Source organism: Pseudophryne corroboree, chromosome 1 (assembly GCF_028390025.1).
Source record: "Pseudophryne corroboree isolate aPseCor3 chromosome 1, aPseCor3.hap2, whole genome shotgun sequence".
In the NCBI taxonomy this organism is placed as follows: Eukaryota; Metazoa; Chordata; class Amphibia; order Anura; family Myobatrachidae; genus Pseudophryne; species Pseudophryne corroboree.
Window position 1 is genome coordinate 171,329,803 of NC_086444.1, and position 15,323 is coordinate 171,345,125.

At 44.5% G+C, this 15,323-nt stretch overlaps 1 long non-coding RNA gene across 1 annotated transcript; it reads right to left on the bottom strand.

Moving 5' to 3' along the window:
- Positions 1 to 1,062: 1,062 nt before the first annotated feature.
- On the bottom strand, positions 1,063 to 14,996 carry LOC135059212 (uncharacterized). Its single transcript, XR_010245629.1, has 3 exons — positions 14,970 to 14,996; positions 3,236 to 3,514; positions 1,063 to 2,297 (listed from the first exon to the last, which is right to left on the bottom strand). It is a non-coding gene; the product is annotated as an uncharacterized LOC135059212 (long non-coding RNA).
- Positions 14,997 to 15,323: the final 327 nt, after the last annotated feature.

The window sequence follows — 15,323 nt, forward strand, 5'->3', positions numbered from 1 at the left end:
CCACACTACCTGTCATCCCACTAAGGGCACCCAGGCAGTTCTGCCAGACAGAGATAGATAGATAGATAGATAGATAGATAGATAGATAGATAGATAGATAGATTACACACACACATACAGGGCAGTAGAGAGTCTGGCTGGGCCTAGGTACTTTTCAGGGGCGTGGCCTATTCACAGGAGGCTTGGTCATGCACCCTTTTAATAAAATACCCCAAAAATGGTATTTTAAGCTCCACCATGGCCACCATCCAGCCCAGCAGTCAGTAGCATGTGCTGGGCTTAGGAGAAGAGCTGTAGCTGCTGCTGCCAGTTAAGGAGGAGGAAGCCCAGAGCCACCACTGGGCCCTCACTGGGACCCTCCATCAGACCTGGGCCCGGTTAATTTGTACCCTCACCCCCCCTCTCTCGGCACCACTGGCTCCTGTCACTCTAAGGCTATTTGGTCAAAAATGCTCACATCCCTACCGGGCACTAAGCAACATATCCTTGGGTTCCCTTTGATCCTTGGGGCTTGGTACAGGTGTCCCCTTTGACACCCCCTGTTGCCGGCCATGGCAATGAGGATAAGCAACTTTGATTAGATATAATAAAATGTTTAATTTCTGTACAATAAAGGATTTATTCAAATTCTTTAAGCGATTCAGAGTAGAAAACATGTATTTAAATGTGGTTTAATATTATAAAAATTGACCAACAGCTTTGAGTGTCTTATGCTTAAAATACACTCTTTCTTTCTTTCTTTCTTTCTTTCTTTCTTTCTTTCTTTCTTTCTTTCTTTCTTTCTTTCTTTCTTTCTTTCTTTCTTTCTTTCTTTCTCAAACCAAAAGATCACACTGATGGGCAAAACCATGTTGCACTTCAGGTGTGGCAGATGTAACATGTGCAGAGAAATTTAGATTTGGACGGGTTTTATTGTTTCTGTGCAGGTTAAATACTGGCTGCTTTTTTTTTTTTACACTGCAATTTAGATTTCAGTTTGAACACACCCTGCCCACATCTAAATGGCTCTGTACATGTTACATCTGCCTCCCCCTGCAGTGCAACATGGTTTTGCCCATTAGTGTGATTTTTTTGGTTTGCTAACAACCCTGAATAAGGACCAATGCTGTAAACACTGAATTTAGTTTAAGGTTGGTTCTATATCGGAGGGGCTGAAGGGACCTTGTGACGTATTGAGGGGAGGAGCTACGTCACCAGGGGGAGGAGCTACGGGCGAACAGTGTACCCGAAAAGTACGCTCGTCACGCTTCGGGCACGGTGGCTCGCTCCGCTCCGCTTCGCTCACCACCTAATTACTAAAGGTAATAGTTGGTGGCGTGGATAGTAGAGGAACTATCCCGCTGGCCTAGCTCCTCCCCCTTGCGTCGTAACTCCTCCCCCTTACGGAAAAGGTCCCTTAGCCCACTTGATTCTAGCATCTACCTTTAGTTTAATACTAAATGTAACTTTTATGATCATTTGGGGGGGATTCATTTAGCCCAAAGGTTCTGTATTAGCCTTGCATTTTACTGTACAGTATGTTTCCTAGTGGGGCAAGCAAAAATTTGTGATTTATCACTACTATTAATTAACGTAATTAGAGCAGAAGAATAACATGCTACAATGGAATCTTGTGGATAACTGAATCTCCAACTTAGTCTATTTTTACATTACCTGTGAAGAAAAATCCAGCCTGTACAAGTGCGCTGGGCTGTACTAAAGCATATACAGGCCATTGGGTAAAGGACTGCAATCTGACCTCTTCATTTTCTCCTGATTCCATGAGGTTTGTCAGACTAATCTCCACAGACTTCACCCTAACATCATACTTTGATATATTGCCAACATCATTTCCCTGAATAAAGGCACAGTTAGGGTTAAATTGTCTATGTTTCTCCATTGGGGTAGCGCTTAAAGATTGCTTGCACAGTACCAGCCCACAACAGAAGCACTGGCAGCTGCTTTCCACGCCAGTGCGGTAGAACCCAGCAGACGCCAGCTCTTTTGGGGACCATCCTGAAAATTGTTCTCCAGACCAGTGACCCTTCAGCCTCTTTAGTTCACTTCTCATGGAGTAGTTTGGTCCTCTTGGCAGCTGCTGACGTATTTGTATGTGTTTTTGTTCCAGTCTATGAACAGCTTTGTCTAAATCAAAATGCATCATATTTGTTGGTAAGCACACGCCACGCGATGTATCAAACTCAGATATCATTATTAAATCCATCGTTTCAGACATTGCTGGGCCTTTTAGTGATATGTAGAAGCCAAAAGTACTTTTTCTAACACTTCCAAAATGCCAACAAAACTTCCAACTGAACCTGTAAAATTTGAAAGAACAAAAACGTTCAGAGTTTTGTTATTCTTTTTTTTCTATTTGAATGATATGTTTTATGATCACTTTACAGTTTTACAGTCAAAAATTTAACTGTGGTGGAACATGCAACCTATACATTCATTGGCAAATGGCAACGTCACTCAAGGCATTTCATAGCAAATATTTAATCTGTATCACTTTTCTGGTAAAGACTAGAGTGCCTCCGCGGTGTTGGTATACACTTAGCACGGAGAACACTGCTGTGCAGGCACTCTAAATGGAGCTTTTAGCCCCTTGGAACTAAATCATCTCTTGCAAAATTAAATTTGGGGGGCGGGGGGATGTATCAAGCCTGCTAAAGATAGAAGTGGACAAATAGAGAAGTTGACCATAGCAACCAGTCAGCATCTACCTATCATTTTATAGACTGTATTTGATAAATATTAGCTACAGTCTGATTGGATGTCATGGCTGTGTTCTCCACTTGTTTGCTTCTCCATGCTTTAGGAGGCTTAATAGTGCTCCTTGGCTTTCTGTACATGGGGGCATAACCAGGTGAAGGCTAGTCTGCACTCAACTTGAAGGGCCCCAAAATGCCATGCTCTTATGATCAGATGATGCTAAATTGTGAACTACAGAGAACTGCAAATGTATGTATTTTTCACTTTCTCTACAACAACAGCTGTATTCGCACAAATACATGTGGCACCCCATCAGAGCTCCCATAGACGTTTAAGCGAGTTCATTTCCTTTTTCTTCCTCTACAAAATGCAGCCTGACTGAACACTTTGTGACTTGCAGCAGGGAAAGGGTTAAGAAAATATTCTGTGCTGATGCTGGCATGCAAGGGACCAGTTAACAGCCGGGTGCCAGGACCATTGGCAGCTGGGCGGCTGGCCATCTTAGGAGGAAGGAGAATAAGGGGTGAAACAGCGCTATTACCTGCAGTGTGTGGCAGTGTAACTGCCGGTGTTCCCGGTGACTGGAAGGAAGGGAGATTGATGGTGGCAGCTAGGGGACCTGGTAAGCAGCTGTGCAGTTCCCTGTGAGAAGTGGTGGCTGGCGGCAGAGGAAGAGACGGTAGAGGCTGTGTTGAGAGCTTTCTTCCGGCATCCAAGGGCAGTGACGCAGCTACTTGCCTCCCAGTGTTGGCAGGTCAGTCTTCAGAGCAGCAGCCAGTGAGGAAAAAGGAGAACAGATCACACTCTCCTAGGGCAGTAACTGTGAATGGGAGATAGCAGGGGACACTAACTAAAGGTTGCTTAAATTAAGGCAAAAGTAAATAGGCAAAAAACTGTGAGAGTTAACAAAGTAACATTTCTGTCTGACTGCAAATTGAAAGCATTAAACACACAAAGGAAACCCCCAGTCTTTGCAATAGAGTCAGCCTGTCCCTGCAAACATTACATATTCAGCATAAGACTCTGAACTTGAGTAACTGGGGAACCTAATAAGGAACCTTAGTAGTTCTGAGTACTCCAACGAGGATTGTCTAACATATGGGGCCCAAAGACTAAAATGATATGTACCTTAATGCATAATTATATGATACACATATGTTTGGCTATTTTATTGTTTAGTATTCACTGTATGTTATATCCAGCGGCTGATTGGAGGGAAGGGGTACCGAGGCGCGTGCCATCCCTGTCGTTTAGGGGATTTTTTTTAAATTAAAGTAATGGGAGCCAAGGATAGAGGGGGGAAGCAGGTATTCACATTTGGCAGGGAGAGGGAGCATACGGCTTCAGCACCCTTCAGCTCGGGCTCCCAGTCACCAGACCCATCCAGCTACACTCTCTGCACAGAGGGTTGAGGTAGAAAGGGAGCAGCAGTACCAATTACCCCATCTCCCCTTGCCTGTCAGCAGAAGCACAGCAACCTGTGTACTGAGCCCAGCACACTGCTGTGTGCAGGGCTGCAGTATATACAAGAAGACTGCTACTGCATTGATCATACCCACTACCAATCTTCCCCTGGCTGTGGTGCACACAGCTGTCATATACTGCCTACACAGCCACCCACTATCTCCCTGTCACCCCTGCCTATTCCAATCACCCACTGCCTCTTTGTCTCCCACTTTCTCTCCGTCACCCACTGCCTCACCCTCTACCTCTACGTCTCCCACTGTCTCTCCCTGTCCCCCACTGCCTCACCCTCTACCTCTCCCACTGTCTCTCCCTGTCACCTATTGCCTCACTGTCTTCCTCTCCAACTCCCACTGCCTCTCCCTGTCACCCACTGCCTCACCCTCTACCTCTCCATCTCCCACTGTCTCTCCCGGTCAGCCACTACCTCACCCTCTACCTCTCCATCTCCCACTGTCTCTCCCTGTCACCCACTGCCTCACCCTCTACCTCTCCCCTGCATCAATATCTACCCATCATCCTCTCTTCCTGTCACGCTCTCTTTCACCCACTGCCTCTCCTTACCACCCATTCCCTCACATCAACCACTGCCTTCACATCACCCATTCCCTAGTGTCACCCACTTACTCTCACTGACACACCCTGCCCCTCCCCTGGGTCACTATCTACCCATCATCCTCTCTCCTTTCACTCTCTCCCTGTCAACGACTGCCTCTTCCCATCATCCTCTATGTTACCCACTGCCTCCCCATGTCAGCCATTCCCTGGTGTCATGTGCTGCCTCTCCCTGTCACCCACGTCCTCTCCATCTCCCACTGTCTCTTCACATCACCCACTGCTAATCCCCTGCATTACTATCTTCCCATCCTATAGATTGTAAGCATGCAAGCAGGGCCTTCCTAACTCTATGACTGTCTATTACCCAGTCTTGTTTTTTCATTGTTGTTTTCAATTGTTTTGTTTTATGATATCGTTTCCAATTGTAAGGTGCAATGGAATTTGCTGCGCTATATAAGAAGCTTTTAATAAATAATAATCACCCTCTCTCCTGTCACACTCCCCGTCATACAGATACAGCTTTCTCTTTGAGGCCATGCCCATTGTTGAGAGGACAAGCCCTTGTGAGGCCATGCCCACTTTTTCTGGGAGCAGACTCTCCTCCCCCTTCCCCTGTCATGGTGCTCCCTTTGTCATTTTGTTCTGGATCTTCCCCTGGAAATACCTATCTGTGCTGTCTAACTGAGACTTCATTCAGCTGGAGAAGACCATCCAGCCAAGGTCCAGTTGAATAAATATTTTGCCATTGTATTGAGTAAGAGTTATTCATACAAAACTATGTGTATATGTATGTGATGAGCTGCAGTGGGCACTGAAAAGGTTGTGGTAATACTTGTGAACTCATCTGATACTTACCTGAATATCACTTAATGTAAGCACTGCTGGTTGTGCACATTCAGAGGTGGAACGACCATTGGTGTAGCAGGTGCATTGCACCGGGACCCCTGAGGACTAAGGGGCCCACTGCTGCCCACACAAGCAATGAGTCATCCCCTGCTCCACCCCCCAATCCCCAATCCCCCCCTTTCCTGCCGCAGACCATTTTGAGCAATGTCAGGTGAATGGACCAGTGCAGAGGGCAAGGTGAGTCCCACTGCCTGAGGGACCCACCCCTTATCTTAGGTAAGCAGGGCTGACCTTGTGTGTGTCGGACTGATAGAGGAGTGCTACCTCTAATTGACAGACAGCTGTACATTTTTTCCGATTCACTGCTGTCTGTATTATGGGCAGCTCACAACCGGTGTAACTGGCACTGTCAGAGTCTGCCTGACCGAGTGCCAAACTAAGGAAAGCACAAGGGATGGGGGCCCCTGTCACAGAGCAGAGGCCGCTGTGCTCCTGTCCCCTCCAAGGTACATGCCCCCTGTTCTCCACACCACACAGGACATTGTGCCTGTACCCCTGTCACCCACCATCTCTATCTCTGCCCCCATAGTAATCCCTCTGTTAACTTCTGCCTCACCCTGCCTTACACTGTCACCCTCTGCCTCTCCCTGTCACCCACTATTGTGTGGCATATTAGCTTGGGTTGGGGTGGGGGAGGAGGGCCCAAATTATATTTTTGCACCTCAGCCCACCACTTATAACTTCCGCCACTGCCTCCAATGTACTCAATTACAGCACTGTTATGCAACAGAAGAGTTGACTAGCTACCAGACTTTTGCCCACCAGATAAAGTGGCCGATTTATCACCATCCACATCTGAGGATGCGGATGTGAGGTGATAACATCTACCCAATCCGCAATGCGATTATTGATAACATCGTATGGATGTATCACTAATCGCATGCAGGGACAGAGCTTGTGAGAAAACTCTGTCCCTGCGATGACATTCTGCAGCACTATTGGGGTATTTTTTGTGTGCTGTGTATCAGCTTGTGTATCCATGAGACCCACCTAGGTGATCACCAGAGCCGGGTCACTACACAGCTTTCTCTGCCTAGGTGCAGAGAAAGCTGTGCAGAAGGCTGTGCAAAAAGTTGCACATTGCAGTGAGCCATGTGATTATCACAGGGCTCACTGCATTGTTTTTAACTTTTTTTTTGTATCTTCGGCCATATCGCTTTTCCCATTATAAGTATGGGAAATGCAATGTGGTTACTAAAAAAATTAGAATTAGAGGGTTTGGAGCAGTTTTTCACGGAAATTGCTTCAAAAGCCCTTTAATACATTCAGGTGATACTAAAATAATGTGAAAAGGCATGAAAACACCCTTTTTCACATTATTTTATTAAAAAAAAGTTAATAAACATGCCCCATAGCCATTCCCTCAGATGATCTGCTAAAAGTCATCCACGCATTTGTATCATCTCGATTAGACTACTGTAATGCCCGCTACCTTGGTCTCCCAGCAAAAGAATTGCACCGCTTACAGCTGGTGCAAAACACAGCTGCCAGGCTGTTAGCCAACCAGCCCCGTTCTAGCCACATAACACCCATACTCTACTCCCTTCACTGGCTGCCTGTAAGATGGCGAATCATCTTCAAGATTGGCTTACTGAGTTTCAAAGCACTACATAAGCAGGGCCCAAGGTACCTGAAGCAGCTTCTGATCCCCTACAAGCATTCCCATAATTGTCCCTTTAGTATCTCCATGCTTCTGTATTTTATGAAAATCTGTTCTGTACTTCACTATTTTTTGTACTATATTATGCTATGTATCTGTTAAGCGCCTTGAGTCCTATATAAATAAAATGATTATTATTACAGGTTGAGTATCCCATATCCAAATATTCCGAAATACGGAATATTCCGAAATACAGAATTTTTTGAGTGAGAGTGAGATAGTGAAACCTTTGTTTTCTGATGGCTCAATGTACACAAACTTTGTTTAATACACAAAGTTATTAATAATATTGTATTAAAAGACCTTCAGGCTGTGTGTATAAGGTGTATATGAAACATAAATGATTTGTGTGAATGTACACACAGTTTGTTTAATGCACAAAGTTATTAATAATATTGGTTAAAATTACCTTAGGCTGTGTGTATAAGGTGTATATGAAACATAAATGCATTCTGTGCTTAGACTTAGGTCCCATCGCCATGATATCTCATTATGGTATGCAATTATTCCAAACTACGGAAAAATCCGATATCCAAAAAACTGCTGGTCCCAAGCATTTTGGATATGGGATACTCAACCTGTATTATTATTATTATTTATACATATTACAGTGACAATATTTCCCTGTACAGTCCTATGTGAGGATTACTAACCTCAGATAATTAAACTAAAGTTGTGTTGATAACAGCCAGATACATAATAAAGGGGATGTAGTCATGTGACCGGCAGTCAAGCGACCGAAGGTCACAATACCTCTTCCTACATCCCGCCCCCTCACAATCCCGATGGTCGGCATGCCAACTGGGAGTTTTCCCACTCGTGGGGGTCCATGACACCTATAGAGCGGGAATCGAACCTGTGCTGACTGCTGATCACGCTTACCACACCCATAATAAAGACACAGAATGAGCCAGATAGACTGTATACTAAATACACAGGAAAAGCCACATCCAATGAAAAAGCCATATACATACTAAATACACAGATAAAAGTGAATCCACACTGAGGGCCAGGTTTGTTTGCAATGCAAAAAAGATGGGGCAGATGTAACATGGGAATATAGTGTATACGTAATCCCGGAAAACGGTATGCCAGCTGTCAGTATGCTGACAGCGGCATCCTGCCTGCCTGAATGCTGGCAGCGGGGCAAGTGCTACGAGGCCACTTGCGGGCACACAGCACTCGCTACGCTGCGGGCTCGGCGGCTCACTACGTTCGCCACAGAATCTATTCCCACTCTGTGAGTGTCATGGACACCTACGAGTGGGAATAACCTCTATGAGCCAGTATTCTGACTGTCGGCATTGTCAGCTGTCAGGATTCTAGCGTTGTGATCCTGACCATTGGGATCACGAAAGCCGGCAAATTGATTGCCTCCTGTAACATGTGCAGAGTTATATTTTGGGTAGGGTGTGTTCACCCTGAAATCAAAATTGCAGTGTAAAAATAAAGCAGTCTAACATTTATGTGCTACATGAAAAAGCAACCAGTATTTACTGTGCACAGAAACAATATTACCCACCCAAATCTAAATCTCTCTGCACATGTTACATCTGCCCCACCTGCAGTGCAGCATGGTTTTGCCCAGTTGAGTGCTTTTTTGCTTTGCTAACAAACCTGAAAATTTGCACACAAATGTGTGAATTTACTGTTGAACGGAGCGTGTCTGTTTGAATTTAGGGGGTCATTCCGAGTTGATCGTAGCTGTGCTAAATTTAGCACAGCTACAATCAGTCACTCAGACATGCGGGGGGACGCCCCGCATGTCAGTGCCGCCCCCCCCCCCCCCCCTCCTGCAGAAATGCAAAAGCATCGCACAGCGGCGATGCTTTTGCATTTGAGGAGTAACTCCCGGCCAGCACAGCTCCTGCGGCTAGCCGGTAGAGAACCCCTTCGCTGCCTGGGTCGCAGCGGTTGCGTGTGCCATCACGGAGCCGCTGCGGCCTGCCCCCCAAACGGTCCAGCCACACCTGCATTGGCCGGACCGCGCCGCCTAAACAGTGGCATTAAGCGACCACCTCTGCCTGTCAATCACGCAGAGGCGATCACTAGGGAACAACAGCCTTCGGCTGTCCAGCATGCGCCGGCGCAGACCCAACCTGATGACTGCGCTGCGATAAACTGCAGCGAGCGATCGGGTCGGAATGACCCCCTTAGTGTTGACTTGACCTCCCAGGAAGTCTAACATGGGGACTGGGGGAACATGAGAACAGTTTGTAATCAATACGCTAAAAAAATTTTTTATTATATACACAGCTTTCTTGAGGCAACACAACAAAATAAGTCCTTGAGCTCACTGGATTTACTACTTCTGGATCTTTCCTGATTAGTGTGTTCCTATGATGAAAAATACAATGTAGCCATGAAATTTGCTATGACCATTTGATGAACTCAGGGGTTTTCCACCACTTGTGACCAGAGACAGTTACTGTACCTTACTGTAAATTGGGAATGCTTCCTGTTTTTTCTATTTTATTTTTGTAAAATGTTTGTTTTCTATTGTACAAATGAGCAGTACAAAACACATAGTAAAGGGAAAGATATGAGCAGAACAATAAAGGTTTTTGTATAAACAAACCATACAAAAGATCACAAGGCACACAAATAACTATGAGTCATTGCCGCGAAGTAAGAGGAAGAGAAAAACTCATATGTAAGTCAAGCATAGAAGTATGAGACACGCTACAACATTCCAAAAAAGAAAAACATAATTTAAAATATGAGCCTAGAACATGTACAGAAAAGTGTAATACCATAGCATTATAACAGCAGGGGCACAGAATTAAGGGGGGAGCAAAATGGCAACAGGGGCGCATGGGTAGACTAGAACCAATTAGAGGTTTCAACTGCAGAAAAAAGATAAAGGCAGGGGAGCACAAAGGGTAGGATCCGAGAGCCAAAGAGAAGGAGCCCTCCTGGAGGGAAGGGGGTGGGTCTCTCAGAATAGGATTTAGGAGTTGCATAAATTAATCTATCTCAGGAAAATTCACTCTGTGTTCAAGCACCTAAGGATTTTAGCCTGTGTCTGAGATGGGAGGTATGCATGCCACTTTTTGTAGTATGTTTTAACCTACTGTACACTTCAACGTGAAAAGTGGCAGCTCTTCTATCAAAATATAACATATCCATTAAAGCAGATGCCACCATACCCGAAGAAAGCAGAGATTGGGAAATCCAATGTTGCAAAATGCTTTTCTTAGCTAGCATAACAAAAAAACTTAAAAAATGGTATGAAGTGTGCAAGAGGTGTCAGCTCCTGCCAGTCAGTGCAGTCAGCTTACTCCGGAATCTAGTTATCTTTCAGCAGCTCCGGAGATTATGAGTGAGGAGCTGCTCCAGAGGTGGGGCTGCAGGTCAGTTCAAAATTCAAATAAGGGAGCCACACCAACTGCCAGCGAGTCAGTTTGAAATGGCAGTTGGTGTCGCTCCCCTGTTTGAAATTTTAACTGACCTGCAGCCTCTCCTCTGGAGCCACCCATGGAAGAGTGACTGTGGCATGAAGACAGTGGCATTTAGCACAATCACCTGACTCACTCTCCATAAAGTTTATGATTGTGGGCATGAGGTTCTAGGCAAGCACTAGAGCTCATTCCAATTCCCGAGAGACTTTGTCAAGCTGTGTTGAAACGCTTCAGTCCAGTGCTTCTAATGCAGGATCTCTGGTGCAGGATCTAGTGTCAATGAGGCCGATTCAATTGTTTTACCCCATGCAAAGTGGAGCAATTCAATTGTTGCTCTGTTTAAATGCCTAGTAGCTGTGGGGATGACATTTCTTCTCGCAGCCTCCTGAGGTGTGAGGAGGCTGGGGTCTCATCCCGGAAGTAAAGTGATAGTGGTATCTATCTATCTATTTGAAAGGACGAGATATAATAAATATGCCCCTTACACTTAAAGGATTTCAAATGATAATAAAGTACAAATTATATTATCACCTTTTTTCCCCAGACCTTATTTTCATGTCAAAAGCTGAGACAACAGGAGTGAGCACAATGGGCGTGATGATGTTTTAACCTTAAAATGTTGTTAAACCTATTAAAATGGGCACTTTCGGAGGTTTGCTGCATTTTTCAAATGCATATATTGTATGTGGTCTGCGTGGATATCTCCAATATCCCCTGTGGATCACCGACACTACAGTCCCCATAGAATGCTGGTTCTTGCTGGTGCGTCAGGTTTTATTCATTCACTGCATATTGTTTTGTAACAATTGTTGCTGTATTGTAACAATGGTTAGTCAGTTTGATGAAGCTGAACGCACAGTAGAACAGGCATGTCAAACTCAAAAACCCAACCGAGCTGAATAATCTACAGTAGGTCTAAGTCTTGTGTGGGCCACAAGAAAAATACAGCTCTTATATGCAATTTTGATGAAAGTATAATCAAAGAGATGTTAAGTATCGGAAAGAAGAAAACTAATAGTGTGAGCTGGGAGATGTGTTATTCCCCCTCCATGGCCGAAACTAGGGGGGGGGGCTAGGGGGGCATGTGACCTGGGCGCCAGACTGGAGAGGGCGCCGAGACTGTCACTTTAATCCCCCCTAGCCAGGGCCGGTTCGAGCCCTCACTGCGTACCGGTCAGGGGATGGGGCGTGGCTTAATACAGGGGGCGTGGTCAGTTACGCCCCCTGTACAGTAGTAGCAGCGCTTAAATGCTGAGCGGTGCGCGATGACGTCATCACGCACTGCACAGCAAAAGGTCCTCTCCACGAAGGGAAACTAGACGCGTAGCGTCTAGTTCCCTTCGCGGAGAGGACCTTTGCTGTGCGGTGCGCGATGACGTCATCGCGCACCGCACAGCAAAGGTCCTCTCCACGAAGGGAAACTAGACGCGTAACGTCTAGTTCCCTTCACAGGGGACCTAGCCGGGGGACACAGCGGGCAACGGAGGGCACAGCAGTGGCGGATCTTGCCATGGTGCGGCGCCCTCCGGATGGCGCCAGCGCCCTCCGGAAGGCGGCGCCCCGGGCAAAAGTCCTGCTTGCCCGTGGCAAGATCCGCTACTGCCCCTAACGCTCCCTCCCTAAGTGGCAGCGATAGCTTAGAGCCGGCGGAACTCGAGCGCCAGACTCTGCTAGCTGCCGCCTAGCCAGGCACACTGCATCGCTGAGATGAAACTGAAAATAAACTACATCTCCCAGCAGCCCTTGCTGCCAGGAGCTGTACTTTACTTTCAGTTTCATCTCTGCAGCGTGCTGTGATCGGCACAGCAGAGCCGCATTAAGAGGGGGCACAAGGGACAAATTACTAAACCCCTCCCCCCGCTCACCCCAGTGCCTTTAATCATTGCAGCCACTGCTGCAATGAACAAGAAATTCTGAAAAGGGGGCGGGGCTAAACGGCACTGTACACACAGTGCCATGCCAGACAGCAACAGCGTGGGACAGAGGAGAGGAGAAGAGCAGCACAGCCTAAACAGTGAGTACAACTCAGGGAAGGGGTACTGTATGTGTGTGACTGCTATATGTGTGTATGAATGTGTGCATTTGTGTGATTGTATGCGAATAGGTGTGTGACTACATATCTGTATGGGTGTGGTATACGGGACCGGGCATACCGACGCCGGTATCCCGGGAGCGGAATGCTGTGGGGGAGTGGGGGGGTGGGGGGGGGGGAGTGCAGCAAGCCCCTTTGCACTGGGGTGGGAGTGGTCCCTGTTGGTCGGCATGCCAACCGTCTGGATTGTAAGGGGGCGGGATATAGGTGGAGGTATTGTGACCGGCGGTCACATAACTACATCCCATCTGTATGTGTGCTTATGTGTCACTGTATATATAAATATGTGTCACTATACGTGTGTTTGTACAGGTGTGTGATTATATGTATGTAAGTATGTGAGTGAGTGAATGTATGTGTGCGTGACAGTATGTATTTTGTATTGGTGTGTGATTTTATGTATGTATTAATGTATGGGTTAGTATCTTATTTCTCCTGCATCCGTAGCCCAAATAAATAAAAAATAAAAAGTATGAAAATGCCTAGCTATCCCCTTTGCCTTATGGAGTTGATATATATATATATATATATATATATATATATTCCCAAGTGCGCTAATAATGGAGTGTAATTACACAATTCTTCCAGCGTTTATTTCGTCGGAAAATGTGGACTGGAGGATGTTTAGATCTGGGGACCTGTAACAGACACCCCTCACCAAAAAGTCACCCAAACAAGAGGCCAACAGGCCAATTAATAAAAAGTTATTTTAATAACATATGATTAAACATATGAGTTTTGGTACACAATTCAAAATATAAAATTATATCCATAAAATACAGCCACAACCAACATGTTTGTAAGATGGATTCTGGATACTCCCTCACCTTTTTCAAGGTGCGAGCTCGAAGGGAGTATCTTCACAAACTAGGGTGCGATTTTTTGACTGACAAATCCAACGCGTTTCGTCTTATCGACTTCATCAGGGGTAACTTGTTTGGGGAAAAGATAATGTTCTATTTGAGAAAAACTGCTATTGTGAGATAGGAATATATATACATATATGTGGTATGTAGAAAAATATATACCTACCGCATATAGGGAAAAAGGCTAATTTGCTCTTGATAAGTTTATATGGCAGATCGTAACCTGAAATATGAATAACACATTCTAAGATGTGTTTATTTGATGGAACTACTGGAACATTATTATTATCTGCTTTACTGTTACAAATAGTAACTAAACATACCTCAAAATAGGGATTAATCAAAGTCTCCTTTATCTGGATTTAATAGGTGGAGCTCCTATATTCGGGCTCCAAGCTGGAGCTTGAATGGTATTCCTTTTTAGATATAAAATCTATAGAATGATAGTGTTTTTGTAAACACTGCCTGATAGAAAGAAAAATGGATCAAATATAGACCAATTTTAACGGTTTCCCACCTATTGGAACCTATTAATTGATCATAAAAGATAACATACCTTAAAACTAATTAAACATAATTCCTTAAGAGCCGTCTAAAAGAACTCTTGATTATAGTCCGTTGGGAATGCCGACAACCGTATGTCGGCGTTTTTGCAAACTGCTAAAAAAAACACACAAATGTTGGTATTTATATAGAGATACTTGTCCATGTAATTTATTACATGGTCAAGCCAATTCTACTATAAGCATACCTAAAGTATGGTCTCCAACTCTTATAATCAAGAATATTTCTGGTTCAAATGTTGACTCACGTAAAACTCTGAAAACATTCAAATTTACTTTTTAATGTAAGGTGTGTCAGTCATTAAAAATCACTAGCAAATATATGAATGTACATACCAAGATTTATATATCTGGTTTGACAATCACAGGGATATAAAAGATGAGACTTCCTCAATAGGTCTCAAGGAATAAATCTTTTAAAAAAAATGGAAACATTGTCGTTGTAAAATAGAGGGCACAATTCTAACAATAGGAATAATAGCAGTTTACAGTGAATCTCACAGAATAAATTCTTTCAAAAGAACAGCGACATTATCACTATTTAGAAAAAGGCACAGTCCTGACAATAAGAATAATAGCTAAATCCAACAGATCTCATAAAGTCATTCTTATCAGAAATCGGAGCATTGTTAGTTATAAGGGCCCACTTTTAACAATAAGAAAAATCCCAACTCCTCGGTAATAGACCAGCAAAAGGATTACATTCATGATTATTAATTAAAGCCTTCAAAAAGTGAAACAAACAGAAATGATGTGAGGACTCACCCTGGAGGAAATTCGGCTGTGTGTGGAAGTCACAGAATGAAGTGGTAATTGCTGCAGCTGTTATTTAAGCTATTAGCACACTTACATCACTTCCTTTAATTAGATAACTCTTAGTGATTAAATCTGCCTAAATGGAGCTAAAAAACTTTATTTATAAATCCATACTTTTCTTCTATAGGGATCCTTAGGTGGTAGTAATTATTTAATATAAGTTGAACATTTAATTTATACATTAGACGGATCTTTAGTCGCTTTAGAGGTGCTAAATTACCCACACCTGATCGGACAAGCAAACTTCCGGTATGCGTTCCAATCTGCGTTCCACCTACTAATTCATTGACTCCCCCTACTCGA